Below are 13,620 nucleotides of genomic sequence, written 5' to 3'. Positions count from 1 at the left end.
GTGCAGTCCACTCTGGTACATATACCCTCATAGTGTCCTATAAGGTTAGTTACTAGTATAGTTCTGCATATGGGAGTCTCCCCCCCCCCTCTTGGGTGTTCCCTAGCCCTCCCTTGGGCTACCTAGCTCCCGGTCCCTAGTGACCCCTGCTCATGGATGTTAGAGCCTGCCTCTATCATGGGTACACCCCCTCAGGGAGGGGGAGGGATGTCTGGAACCTTGACGGTACTTCCTGCCTCCCTTCCCCCCTCCCCCTGTCTCTCTTTCTATCTGGGTGCCGGTCTCTTGCCGCCTCTACTGTCGGCAATACCTGCCTCCTATTTGGTGACTTCCCTTCCCTTGCCGCCAGCCCCCCGTGTACCGAGGGACTGCCGGCTGCCGCCGGCTACCACCGGCGGCTCTCCTACTCCTATCTAATCGTCCGCTTGCCGGTCGATCACCGGAGTGCCGGCATATACTGCCGGCAACCCGATACTGCCTTTACCATCCTTATCCCAGTCACCAACCTGGCATCCTCCGACTGCCGGAGCCGCCGCTTCCTGCCGGCGTGCCGCCGTTGTGCCGGCGGCCGCCATCCTGGTATTTAACTGACTTTTGAAAATCGTCTGTTCTAATGCCAGAATCTATGCTGGAGCGAGCTCCGGCATGCCGGCGGCTTGCCGGATGCCCCGGAGGCGTCAAGAAGACTTGCACCCCCTTACTGTAGCTATCATAAGACTAGGATAGCCCTATATCGCAAACAGATAAGCTGCTTCCGCTATTAAGATCAGTACCTAGTACTGCTCTATTAGTGATCATGCTGTCTCTTTGCATTCTTCTATTTCCAGCAGGCTATGTGCATCTTAGCGCGGCTGGTTGCCAGAAGCAGTTACCCTTTAATGAGGCCTTCTGGCTCTTAACTGGGAACCGAATGAATTCGATCCCAATCTTGTCCTTGGTTTCCATGGAATTCCAAAATACTAGGAATTCTAGGAAACTATATCCAATGATCTCGGTCATTTGGATTATCCAGGGACCAAGCTTATGGTAACCGGCCGGGCTGGATGCATGGAGCATGTTCTCCTTTACTGTTTTCATTCTCTATGCATCACACCTTCCTTAAGTTAAAATTAATGATTAATATTAACTTAGTTTAAGAGCCATTCTTATGACTCCCCCATACTCATTTTCTCTTTCTTCCACAGGAGGAGCAGATGAAGTGTGACTTCGCCTTCTGCGCTGTGAAACGCCCGCAGTTTTACGGGCATACGGCTTGCAGGACTCACGCCCCTTGTGCAGACAAGAAAGGGGACTTGAAGTTTTGGAATCCACTGGATTGTACGGTCTGCCAGGCCCACCTAGTTGAGGCCTTCCATAACCCTCCCTCAGCGGAGGTTAGAGACATTTCTCGCGAAAAGCTGCGCAAGTGGGTGCGTGGCTTTCAGAAAAATGCTACTGGACCGTACCTGGCCACCGAAGAACTGAGGTCCCTGTTGTTCCCTAAGGCCTCCTCTGACTCAGTGGTACCAAAAGATACAATCCCCACTGTCCAAATTACGGTGGAACCTGATGTGGTCATGGCTCAGTCCATGCACGAGTGTCGTTTAGATTCCGAGGATGATGAACAGATCTCAGACGTCTCGGAAGACACGGAGAAGACGCTTATGGCTCAAGGAGCCGAAGAGGACGAAGACAAGGTGGAGTACACCGAGTCGGAGCTTGGAGCTGCTCCCTCGTCCATCCCTCCTCCTACTCCTACACCGACGGAAATGTCTGTTCCGTCTACCTCCTCAACTCCGGATCCTTCCTCTTCTACCCAAGAACTGATCCAGCTGATTAGAGCCGTCATGGACGACAGGCTGAAGGAGAACCAGGAGTCCATCAGGTCGATGATTGGATCCAGAGAACCGAAGAAGATTTCGGTCAAGGATCTCCCAGCTTGCTCTCATGCCAACCCGTGGAGGTATGCAGAGCATATGGTTATTGCGACCGGCAGAATCTTTGTTAGTGACAAGATCGGCACGGTCCCGTTGGAAGATGTGGAGTTCTTCCCAAGCTTCGAGGCCTACCCGGACTGTTACGTCCGGCTTCGTTCCGAACCTGCCTCGAAGGAAGAGACCGAACCTAAAGAAGAGATAGTGTTCGATCTCGCAAAGGCCCAGGCTATGCTAGCCTCCGCATTTAAGAGTAGGGGCTTTACCTGCTCTAAGCTTCCGGCTTTGAGCAAGAAGCATCCTACGTACGTTGCACCTGACAATGCGGTTCTTCCTTTCTTGGAAAAGGCCTTAGCTGCATGCCTTAAAGCGGCGGAAGAAGGGAAACCCTGCCCTGCACTGGAGGAGTGCAGACCCTTCTCCATCGTGACCCCCCCTGACGCTCGACACTGGAAAGATGTTCAGCATACTTTCGTCGTGGGAAGGCTCGATCCTGACGTCGCCGGACGTCAGTTTAATGAAGACCTCCCTAAGCTCAACGATCATCTCCTTCGCCGGGAACAAGACACGAAGGAGAGGCTTGCGGCATCTCTTTCTCATCAAGTCCAACTGGATGTGATGGCCTGTGACACAAGAGTACCAGATCACTACATGGTACTAGCCAAATCCCACTTACTGACAGTAATGAAGGACTTGTACCACTTCATAAAGGCTCGTAGAGCCTGTCGTGAATTCGTGTTTACCGGTGCCACCGTGAAACACGAACCCCGGAGGCTGATTTCCTCCAACATCTGGGGAAAGCACCTGTTTCCTTCTGACCTGGTCAAGGAAATAACTGACAGAGCCGCCACGGAGAATAGGAACCTTCTCCACAAGTGGGGCATGTCCAGAAAAAGGAAACCCTCTCAGGACGAAGGACCTCAGCCTAAGAGAAAACCTCAAAAACCAAAACCCCAGCAACGTCAGCAACGACGTCAGTTTCCGGGACCCGCTACCTCCCAAGTGGTTGCCCAACCACAACAGACCTTTCAATTGGTCCCCCAACCGGTGTTGTCACAGTCACCGGTCTTCACCCCTGCCTTTGAGCAACCATCCACTACCTTTCATGCCAGAGGTAGAGGCTCGTTCAGGGGTGCAAGCAGAGACGCATCTCGTCGTCCCTCCAGAGGTAGAGGAGGAAAGGGAGCTAGCGGCCGAGGCAACAAGTCCTCGGGACACCAGAAGCAATGAAGTGCTTCCGGTGGGAGGAAGACTCCGCCAATTCCAGGATCGTTGGACCTTCGATCCCTGGGCACACAGCATCATCAAGAACGGTCTAGGCTGGAGTTGGACGCAACCACCCCCAATCTTCCAGCGGTTCTTCCAGCAATCGACCCCCCTTCTGGAAGAATATGTTCTAGACCTCTTGGACAAGAAGGTGATAAGGAAGGTAAAGTCCACCAGGTTCCAAGGGAGACTGTTTTGCGTTCCCAAGAAGGACTCAGACAAACTCAGAGTCATTCTGGACTTATCCCCCCTCAACAAGTTCATAGAGAACAACACATTCAAGATGCTGACGCTTCAACAAATAAGGACCCTTCTGCCTCAAGGTTCCTACACGGTCTCTATAGACCTGGCGGATGCCTATTGGCACATTCCAATGAACCATCACGCTTCCTCCTACCTAGGATTTCGACTCCAAAGGAAAAGCTACGCCTTCCGGGCCATGCCATTCGGCCTCAATGTGGCCCCGCGGATCTTCACAAAACTGGCGGATGCCATAGTACAACAGCTCCGCCTAAGAAACGTCCAGGTGATGGCCTACCTCGACGACTGGCTAGTATGGGCTCCATCGCCCGAAGAGTGTGCAAAGTCTTGCAACGAAGTTACCCAGTACCTAGAACACCTGGGATTCAAGATCAACGAGAAGAAATCTCGCCTCTCTCCAGCTCAGAAGTTTCAGTGGTTGGGAATCCACTGGAATCTTCAGTCACACCGCCTTTCCATCCCCCAGAAGAAAAGGAAGGAAATAGCAGGGTCTGTCAAGCGACTACTGAAATCCAAACGCATTTCAAGACGACAGCAGGAACGAGTTCTAGGCTCTCTACAATTCGCCTCAGTGACAAACCCAGTGCTTCGTGCACAGCTAAAGGATGCCGCGGGAGTCTGGAGACGCTCGGCATCCATCGCTCGAAGAGACCTCAAGAGACGGCTTCCAAACAGACTTCGACGCCTCCTAAAGCCGTGGTCGGAAGCAAAGGCCCTGAAAAGGTCCATTCCTCTCCAACACCCTCCTCCATCACTCAACATCCACACGGATGCCTCACTGGAAGGCTGGGGAGGTCACTCCCACCTGAAACAGGCTCAAGGGACCTGGTCTCCACTATTCAAGACGTTCCACATAAACATCTTGGAGGCCATGGTGGTCCTTCTAACTCTGAAGAAGTTATCCCCGCCGCCCTCGATCCACATCCGTCTAACCCTAGACAACTCGGTGGTAGTTCGTTGTCTCAATCGCCAAGGCTCAAGATCGCCCCAGATAAATCAGGTGCTTCTCCCAATCTTCCGTCTGGCGGAGAAGAAGAAGTGGCACCTGTCTGCAGTTCACCTACAAGGATTCCGCAATGTGACAGCGGATGCTCTATCTCGGACAAACCCGATAGAGTCGGAATGGTCTCTAGACGCAAGATCGTTCTCCTTCATCTCTCACCAAGTCCCAGAACTTCAGATAGATCTCTTTGCAACGAGCGACAACAATCAACTTCCTCTGTACGTAGCCCCGTACGAGGACCCCAAAGCAGAAGCGGTGGACGCCATGTCACTGGACTGGAACAGATGGTCCAAGATATACCTGTTCCCTCCCACCAACCTTCTGTTGAAAGTCCTCTCCAAACTGAGAACCTTCAAAGGGACAGCGGCCCTAGTGGCTCCCAAGTGGCCTCGGAGCAACTGGTACCCCCTGGTCCTGGAGCTGCAGCCCAAGCTGATCCCTCTCCCGGGCCCAGTTCTCTCTCAACAAGTACAGAAGTCGACTGTCTTCGCTTCATCATCGAAAATCAAGGACCTTCATCTCATGATTTTCTCTCCCTTGCCGCAAAGAAGAGGTTTGGGATCTCGAAGAAAAGTCTAGACTTCCTAGAGGAATACAAGACCGAATCCACGAGACGGCAATATGAATCATCCTGGAGGAAATGGGTCTCCTTTGTCAAGGCAAAAAATCCTAAAGAAATCACCATTGATTTCTGTATGTCCTTCTTCATTCACCTTCATGGACAAGGATTAGCAGCCAATACGATTTCAACCTGCAAATCGGCCTTGACTAGACCAATTCTATATGCTTTCCAAATTGATCTGTCCAACGACATCTTTAACAAATTACCAAAAGCATGTGCTCGCCTACGCCCAGCACCCCCTCCGAAACCGATCTCCTGGTCACTAGACAAGGTACTCCATTTCGCCTCCAACTTGGACAACGATTCATGCCCCCTCAAGGATCTGACTCAGAAAGTTATATTTTTATTTGCTCTCGCTTCGGGAGCTCGAGTCAGCGAAATAGTGGCATTATCGAGAGAAGAGGGACACATCCTGTTTGCCGATTCAGGAGAAGTGACCCTCTCCCCTGATCCGACGTTTCTCGCTAAAAACGAATTACCCACCAAAAGATGGGGCCCTTGGAGAATATGCCCCCTGAAGGAGGATGTCTCTCTATGTCCAGTAGAGAGTCTCAAGGTCTATCTTCGCAGAACTTCGAACTTTGGTGGAGGCCAACTCTTCAAAGGAGAAACATCGGGCAGCGACCTGTCACTGAAACAATTAAGAGCGAAAATCACCTACTTCATTCGCAGAGCGGATCCGAACAGTACACCCGCTGGTCATGATCCTAGAAAAGTGGCATCTTCTCTGAACTTCTTTCAGAGCATGGACTTTGAAAGCCTTAAAAACTTTACGGGCTGGAAGTCCTCGCGTGTTTTCTTTAAACATTATGCGAAACAAGTGCACGAAGTCAAACATTTTGTGGTAGCCGCAGGTAGTGTTATGAAACCTGCACCTAACTCTGCGTAGAACAGTGAGTTACTTGGGACTCTAACTCTTCGGGTGCCTATGTTGACCCTCGAGCGATTCATAGTGATGTCTAAAAACACTTAGTGCTTTTATAACTGTTCTTATCCCAGGTGAAATGTCATAGTGTCACACAAGTGCCGCATGCCTTGAGCATGATGTGTTGTTTAAAGACTTGCGTTCCTCGAGAACGAGTACCTACTAATCCTGAAATTCCTTTTCAGATGCAAGAGCAAGCCTTTATTTCTATGTACATTATTATTACTGTAAATGAACTTTACTTTTGCTGTAAATTATTTAATTTCTGCATTGTGAAATAAAATTTCTATTTTATTACTTATGCGTCTCTTTCAGCTCCTACCTACTATGAAATACATACTGTCATAGTTTTATTTATTCCTCCTCTCTTATGGTCATGAAGAATTTAAGATGTCTAATCCTAAATTATATTCACCCTGTCTCAGTAAGGTTCCTACACGAATACTTACTTCTGATAACCGAGAGATGAACTCTATACACAGTGCCCAACCACCACTGGCCTAATTTAGAATGTTCCTATACAAATATCAAACATTCTGCTTCATCTCTAAGTTCTTAAAAGTTCTTCTGTCAGGATGAATAGCCCTTCAATACCACTTTGACGTCGGCATAGCCCATGGGAACTTCCTACCAATGGGGGGCAGGATACTTCGTTCCTATGGTTCTTTACCTAAGATTACTTTGCTGTTTTGTCAATGCCTAGGCACTTAACACTGGGGGAAAATCTACCACGATACATTGATTCTCTGGTACTCTTCCATCAGGACGCCATGGCTTGAGCCCAAAAAACGGATTTTGAGCGAAGCGAAAAATCTATTTTTGGGTGAGATAGCCATGGCGTCCTGATGGACCCTCCCTACTACTTCGTCCAGTTTTGTTCCCACCCTACACAATTGTATCATGGTGATGGGCAGCAACTGGCGTCAGGATAAAGACGGGCGTGACGTCATTAGAGCAATGGCGTCCGTTTGTTTACGTCTCGAGTATCAGTAGTAGCCACGAGTGAGATTAGCTGTGGAACGGCTCCCAGCTATTCTCAGCCCTTACACACCGAAGCATTAACTCTGTTCGGGGTGGAGATAGCTATGTGGCACGTTCAGACATGCGTGTCCCCTGTTGTATTACGATGTCTTAAAGGGAAACCTTTGAGATACTCGCTCCAGAAGTTAGAATTCTGTGATAACCTGTGGTTAAATTCTCTGGGAATATCTTAGTAGTCTTATACCCAAGGAAGCTACCAAACAGGAACCTTCCATCAGGACGCCATGGCTATCTCACCCAAAAATAGATTTTTCGCTTCGCTCAAAATCCGTTATATATACATATATATATGTATATATATATATATATATATATATATATATATATATATATATATTTATATATATATATATATATATATATATATATATATATTTATATATATATATATATATATATATATATATATATATATATTTATATATATATATATATATATATATATATATATATATATATATATATATATATATATATATATATATATATATATATATATATATTTATATATATATATATATATATATATATATATATATATATATATATATATATATATATATATCCCCGTGGTTGTTTAACTTGTATGTTGAAGGAGTGGTGAGAGAGGTGAATGCTCGAGTGCTTGGACGAGGATTAAAACTGGTAGGCGAGAATGACCATGAATGGGAGGTAAATCAGTTGTTGTTTGCGGATGATACTGTACTGGTTGCAGACACAGAAGAGAAGCTTGAACGACTAATGACAGAATTTGGAAGGGTGTGTGAGAGAAGGAAGTTGAGAGTTAATGTGGGTAAGAGTAAGGTTATGAGATGTACGAGAAGGGAAGGTGGTGAGAGGTTGAATGTCATGTTGAATGGAGAGTTACTTGAGGAGGTGGATCAGTTTAAGTAGTTGGGGTCTGTTGTTGCAGCAAATGGTGGAGTGGAAGCAGATGTACGTCAGAGAGTGAATGAAGGTTGCAAAGTGTTGGGGGCAGTTAAGGGAGTAGTAAAAAAGTAGAGGGTTGGGCATGTACAGATGGACGCAGGAATTCTCGATACACCTTGCACTTTGAAGGTGCACCCAGCCACACCAGGTATATTGTTCCCAGTGTGCCTTTCGCTGTGGTCTGTAGGCATATTTTCAAGGGTCTTTTGTAGTATATTTTTGGTCTCTACCTGCTTATAGACCACAGAATTTTCGGTAATTTCAGTAAATCATGATAAAAAAGGCATTTTGACTGCATTTATTTAAAAATCAACGGACAGAAATGCCTACAAGATTTTAGAATAAGTTTAGCAATTTACCAATTTTACTTTGACCAATTATTAACGTTAGTAAAGAAATGGATTGAATTTTTGAGCAGGATTCCAAATTAATAAAACAAGAGTTTGGTAATATACAATATGCAAATACTAAATCTTGATCGATATATTTGATTTAATTATATTTATGGTAATATTATTCCTATTGTCTCGATAATATGTTCGTTTTTATTATATCACCTTTGATAAATTACATTAATCCTCATATTAGCTTGCTGACAAAAACCTATAATATGTATACCTTATTCAATTACTTTTTATAGTTTTCACTTTTTATCGTTCACTTTTATGAAAAGTTACTTTTCATGCACATTCTATAAAGAAAAATCTATGCATTAGCCGTGAGATAACCATAATAAAGAGGTAATCTTAAAAAGAAAAATACTAAAAAAAACCTTATGAGTTATTTAGGTCATTACTCGTACTATCAGCCTAATTTGCAACGGTGACAGTTTTATCTGTTCATAGTTTTATCGTTATCATCTTAGAAGCAGTTTTAAACAGGAATTAGGTGATTAAACTGTCAATATTTCATTGCTGTTTTAAGAATTGACAGGAATTACGTAAGCATGACAATGATCAGTCATATGATTTTTATCTTCATCTATTTCAAATTATGAAAACACACTTATGGTAGTAGTCTATTCGATTTTTTTATTCATTTTGAAAAATTATTATAATTATTGCTATAATATACAAAATTGTGCCTGATAATGCTTTGAAATAAATTTATCTACTAGATAAGATAAAATTTCTCAAGCGCTTAACCCTGATAACTTCTACTAAAGAAAATCAAGGAAAAAATATAGTTTACGTAAAGAAGTTATCCACTTATCTACAAAAAAGAAAATAAAAATAAAAAACTTCTCTCGGTTTAGCTATAATCTTTTATAATCGCTTCTTAATTTCTGTTAATGCATGATGCAACAGTTTTCAAGAAATGGTGATGTGTAATATTTTATTTTAATTGTTAATAACTTCTCTTGTATTTTATTTATTTCCTTATTTCGTTTCGTCACTGGGCTATTTTTTCCTTGTTGGAGCCCTTGGGCTTATAGCATCTTGCATTTTCCAACTAGGGTTGTAGCTTAGTTAATAATAATAATAATAATAATAATAATAATAATAATATTATTATTATTATTATTATTATTATTATTATTATTATTATTAGCTAAGCTACAACCCTAGTTGGAAAATGCAAGATGCTATAAGCCCAAGGGCTCCAACAGGGAAAATAGCTCAGTGAAGAAAGAAAACAAGGAAAAAAAATAGCATATTATAAAGAGTAACATTAAAATGAATATCTCCTATACAAACTATACGAACTTTAATAAATGATGATTGTAGACGTGCTTTTTTGGAGAAGCAGGAGGCCTATCAACTTTGGAAGGGTAACAGATCAGATTTGACCTGGAACAACTATACTCAGCTTCGAGCTTTTGCTCAGAGAGTTTATGCCTCAACTGAAAAGGAGTACAATTTAACCATAAAAGAAACACTTTCTGGTACAACTCAGGAACATAAATGGTGGTCTACCTTAAATCTGCACTCTTTGGTGTAGATGCAACAGTTCCTCCTTTACTTAAACCAGATGGTTCAGTCACTCACTGTCCAAAGGAAAAGGCAACCCTTTTGGCTGATGTTTTTGACAGTAAACAGAATAATGAAAAACTTGAACTTCCTCATTCCTGTTTTCCTGAGGCTAAACTAACTAGTTTAGCTTTTCGATCTCGTGAGATTAAAGCTCTGTTGATGGACCTTGATGCTTATGGAGGTGTTGACCCAAATGGTATTTTTCCTTTGTTTTTTATAAAGACAGCAGATTTCTTAGCTCCAAAGTTATCTGTTATTTTGCGCAAGTTAGCAAGAAGAGGAGCTTTTAGCACTAGTTGGAGAATTGGAAATGTTACTCCTCTATGTAAATGTGTTTGTGGTAGCTCAAGTCCCACTGATTACCGCCCAATTTCCATAACTCCCATATTATCTAAAGTTTTTGAACGTCTTCTGGCAAAACGTCTTAATAGGTTTGCTGAAGGTAATCATCTACTCCCTAGTTTGCAATTTGGTTTTCGTAAAGGCCTTGGAGCATGTGATGCCCTTCTTACAATCTCCAATGCTGTACAGAAATCCCTTGATTGTGGTCGGGAAGTTCGTATGATTGGCCTTGATTTTAGTGCTGCCTTTGACCGTGTTAATCATGAGGCCCTTGTTTTCAAACTGAAACAGTTGGGAGTGGGTGGGTCGTTTCTTAGCATTATTATTGATTTTTTAAGTAATAGATCTCAAAGAGTTGTTGTTGATGGGCACCATAGTGATTATAGGAATGTGATATCCGGTGTTCCACAGGGTAGTGTTCTTGGCCCATTACTTTTCATACTATATACACATGACATGTGGTTTGGCCTAGAAAACAAGCTTGTTGCATATGCAGATGATGCTACTCTCTTTGCATCAATTCCATCCCCTGAATGTAGATCTAGGGTTGGTGAATCCCTTAATAGAGATTTAGCTAGAATTAGTGCATGGTGCAAATTATGGGGTATGAAGTTGAATCCTAACAAAACTCAAAGTATGATTGTAAGTAGGTCAAGGACGGTGGTTCCTCAACATCCGGATCTCAGTATTGATAATGTTTCTTTAAATATGTATGACTCTTTCAAAATTTTAGGTGTGATTCTCGACAGTAAATTTACTTTTGAGAAACATATAAGGTCTGTGTCTTCTTCAATTTCACAAAAAAATAGGCTTATTGAGAAAGTCTTTCAAGATTTTCGGTGATCAATCTATTCTGAAGAAGTGTTTTAATTCTTTCATTCTACCTAGTTTTGAGTATTGTTCTCCTGTCTGGTCTTCAGCTGCTGATTCTCATCTTAATTTGTTGGACAGAAACTTACGGTCTATTAAATTTCTTATTCCTGATCTAGATATTAATCTCTGGCACCGTCGTTCAATTAGTTCATTATGCATGTTGCATAAGATTTTTCACAACTCTGACCATCCTTTACATTCAGATCTCCCTGGGCAATTCTATCCTGTTCGTAATACTAGGCAGGCAGTTAATTCTAATAGCCAGGCCTTCTCCATCACGAGGCTCAATACTACGCAGTACTCAAGAAGTTTTATTCCAGCTGTGACCAAGTTGTGGAATGATCTTCCTAATCGGGTGGTTGAATCAGTAGAACTTCAAAAGTTCAAAGTTGGAGCAAATGCTTTTTTGTTGACCAGGCGGACATAGTCTTTTTATAGTTTATTTATGACATATTTGTTTTTGATGTTGTTGATAGTTTATTATATGACATGTCTGTTTTGACGTTGTTTCTTATTTTAGAATGATTTATTGTTAATTTGTTCTCTTCATTTATTTATTTCCTTATTTCCTTTCCTCACTGGGCTATTTTTCCCTGTTGGAGCCCCTGGGCTTATAGCATCTTGCTTTTCCAACTAGGGTTATAGCTTGGATAGTAATAGTAATAGTAAGAGAGATAAGATAGAATAGTGTGCCCGAGTGTACCCTCAGGCAAGAGAACTCTAACCCAAGATAGTGGATGACCATGGTACAGACGCTATGGCACTACCCAAGATTAGAGAACAATGGTTTGATTTTGGTTTGTTTGAGGAAGCCAAATGTCTACCTGATGAGTCACCAGCAGCCATTTCCTGGCCCTCCCTGGTCCTACCTTGGGTGGAGAGTGGGCTTGGGCACTGATCACATATGGTCAGTTTCTGACCCTTGCTTTGGCCATTCACGAGCGACCTTTAAACTTAGGCTATATATATATATATATATATATATATATATATATATATATATATATATATATATATATATATATATATATATATATATATATATATATATATATATATATATATATATATATATATAATTTTAGATTCTATTGAAATAGAAAAAGTTAAATGTTTTTCACTATATATTTGTGCTATAAAAGAATTGATATGGGTAAAAATATGGTGGTAAGTGTAGTGAAAAGGTTAGAGTGGACATACCTAATATTCTCAATGCGTATATATATATATATATATATATATATATATATATATATATATATATATATATATATATATATATATATATATATATATGTATATATATATATATATATATATATATGTATATATATATATATATATATATATATATATATATATATATATATATATATATATATATATATATATATATATATGTATATATATATCGTGTGTGTGTGTGTGGCAGCCAGTAGAATTGCAATATTGATAACGTAAGCAAACTGCAACAAGGAAAAAAATCCAAAAAAAATCTACATTTAACATTATCCATAATAGTTTCATATACTATTCAACTGAAATAAAGTATATCTTAAAATAATAAAGCATTTTTATACTTTCCTAAACTTTAAAAAGACTATTTATACATTATATTTTATATAAAATACAATAGAACTTAAAAAACTATACGTGAAGCAATCAAGTAGGAGCCGTTGTATAGGTAAAGCGTCCCTCAACACAGCAAACCCAAACTCACTACTACTACAGTCCCATTGTTTTGATTGTTGAGTACAATTGTTTACGTGAAGGGAGTACTGTCAGCAAAGCACAGACCAGATGATAATCTCATATATATATTAATGTAAGTTTAAAATCGAGGTTTTTTTTATATAATTTATATTATAAAGACTTAGTTTAGGGTCTTATTTAGCCGTGAAAAGGCTTATATCATTAAGACTTAGTTTAGGGTCTTATTTAGCCGTGAAAAGGCTTTTAATTAAGTAGGTAGTTATAGATTACGTCGGCCTTTTTTTAGCCTTTTTAGCCTTTTTTTAGGTATATAACTGAGGTTGTATTTAAAGTCTTATGTTAATGTTCATAGGCTAACTTGGGTTATAGTGGGTTAGGTTAGGTTAAGATTTGCATAAGGTTGATTCTGTCGGTCGTATTAAGTCTTATAGACTTTTTTAAAGTCCGATAGGCTATTAAAGACCGATAATCTCCTTTAAAGTCCTATAGACTCCATTAAAGTCCGATAGACAACGTTTATGTGCAATAGACTTTTATAAAGTCCTACAGACTTATCTAAAGTTCGATAGACTTTTCTAATGTCCGATAGACTTTTCTAATGTCCGATAGACTTTTTTAAAGTCTGATAGACTTTTATAAGGTCAGATAGTATTTTCTAAAGGCCGATAGACTTTTTTTAAAGTCTGATAGATTTTTCTAATGTCCAATAGACTTCTCTAAAGTCCGATAGACTTTTATAATGTCTGATAGGTTTTTAT

General features: G+C 41.2%; 1 protein-coding gene across 1 annotated transcript in view; it reads left to right on the top strand.

Annotated features, from left to right (window-relative positions):
• Positions 1-12,857: 12,857 nt before the first annotated feature.
• The window catches only part of LOC137626450 (microtubule-associated protein futsch-like), a 116,604-nt gene continuing 115,841 nt past the window's right edge, over positions 12,858-13,620 (top strand). The window contains exon 1 of the mRNA XM_068357449.1: positions 12,858-12,974. The gene's annotated coding sequence lies outside the window, so the exon portion shown is untranslated. The remainder of the gene's footprint in view (positions 12,975-13,620) is intronic.

The sequence above is a fragment of the Palaemon carinicauda genome, chromosome 34 (assembly GCF_036898095.1).
Source record: "Palaemon carinicauda isolate YSFRI2023 chromosome 34, ASM3689809v2, whole genome shotgun sequence".
NCBI lineage: Eukaryota > Metazoa > Arthropoda > Malacostraca > Decapoda > Palaemonidae > Palaemon > Palaemon carinicauda.
The sequence above is the reverse complement of the archived record's forward strand: the minus strand, read 5'-3'. Positions and strand labels throughout refer to the sequence as shown.